General features: G+C 37.1%; 1 long non-coding RNA gene across 1 annotated transcript; it reads right to left on the minus strand.

The window, feature by feature from the left end:
• Window positions 1–461: 461 nt before the first annotated feature.
• On the minus strand, window positions 462–1468 carry LOC108167194 (uncharacterized). Its single transcript, XR_001777555.1, has 3 exons — window positions 1393–1468; window positions 1163–1261; window positions 462–937 (listed from the first exon to the last, which is right to left on the minus strand). It is a non-coding gene; the product is annotated as an uncharacterized LOC108167194 (long non-coding RNA).
• Between the last annotated feature and the right edge of the window lie 173 nt (window positions 1469–1641).

A 1641-nucleotide genomic window follows, 5' to 3' on the forward strand; every position in this document is an offset into this window, starting at 1 on the left:
TCAGCGGGGTCCTGGAGGGTGCATGGGAGTTCGCCCAACCAGTCTACATGTGTTTTGTGGACTTGGAGAAGGCGTTCGACCGTGTCCCTCGGGGGGCACCTCTAACAGTTTCTGTGTTAGATTTAGTGAAATATGGCAGAATGGAGAAGTTTAATTGGCCAGCCTAAAAAGCTGGCCAATTAAACCGCCAGGTTTAAAATACACTGGGGGAAACGCTGCACAGCATGTCCATTGTGGTGGACAACAGGATGATTTCAGTCTAAATTAAGACTGTAAATCTAAATTAACTTGAAAGACAAATTTGGAGTCTTGAGGGCTTTTGTGACATCGGGACTAATTTAACTGATAGAAACATAAACTTGCACAACCTAATTAAAGTATCAACAATAATAAATGTGCATGTGTGAAAATAAATTGCTGCCTGGAGGGCAATTAAAAAAGAATGAAACAATAAACAGAGCAATATTTCATCATTTAATATATAAGTGAGCCAAAGAGCCACTTCCACCTGTCTGGAACCACCGGTAGGCTGCAGGTCTGAGGCATTTTGTTACCATGTTTTACTTCATTTTTACAGCCTGATAAGAATGAAGGTTATCCAAACAAGCAACCTACATTAATAAAATAATGGGGAAATAATATTGACCACAGAACATCGTATTTATAAAAGATATCAACATTTTTCCTACACTGAAAGCCCTAACAAACTTTAATGCAGAAAAAAATTAACAATTTCCCTTCGCGATATTTATTTACTCTATTAATTTATTAGTAAGATTTGTTCTTTAAGTTGCCATTTCTATTATTTTTCAGTCTCAGGAGATGATTGAGGGATGAAGACACACTGGTGCCTGGTTCTTCAGGTTCTGTAGTTTTCCTCTCCTGATCCATTCTGTCTGAAACACGTTTTGCTATCACTGTCTTGTGTATAAAAAATCTATAATAAATAAACAAACAATGATTAGCCTGATTAAACCTCTAAGATTTGACATCTTCTTGTACATACATGCCAAATGACTCTGTACAATTTTTCAAAAAATGTTTAATTAAAAAAAACATAAAAACTTTCAGTGGGACACCGAGTCGCCCCAGTTATTTTTCTTTCCCCTTCTTCAGCTCTCTTTAACCTTTTTCATGAGTAAATTGTGAAGCTGTTTCGTACCTATCCGGTGTAAGATGATCTTCGGTATCCGGCTGAAACCCAGCAGTCTGCGCTGATCCTCCATCTTTTCATCGGACTTCATGTTGATTTCTTTAAATTCTGAAAAAGAGTTGAAAGAAACTCTTAGAGTTAATACATTTTCTCACAGGAAGTTGATCAACTCTCTAAACTGATAACAGTTTACTACAAACGCTCAAATATTTATATAAAAACACCAAACCCAAAACTACCTTCAAAGAAAAAAAAAGAAAAGAAAAGCTAACGCCACTATCGGCTCTGTTTTATCTCCGTGTGTTTCACTGTGGCTGTACTGAAGAAACTGTAGGCGACTTTTAGTTCCGCTTTGAATTTTAACTTGAGTCTCGTTTTATTACATACAGCTAATGCAAGGGCGTAAATCCCATCTCATTAATGTGGGGGACCATAAACAGGGAAATTTTAAAGAGTAATTTTTTTTTTTGGGGGGGGGAGAAACGCCT

The sequence above is a fragment of the Poecilia reticulata genome, linkage group LG18 (genome assembly GCF_000633615.1).
Source record: "Poecilia reticulata strain Guanapo linkage group LG18, Guppy_female_1.0+MT, whole genome shotgun sequence".
Lineage (NCBI taxonomy): Eukaryota > Metazoa > Chordata > Actinopteri > Cyprinodontiformes > Poeciliidae > Poecilia > Poecilia reticulata.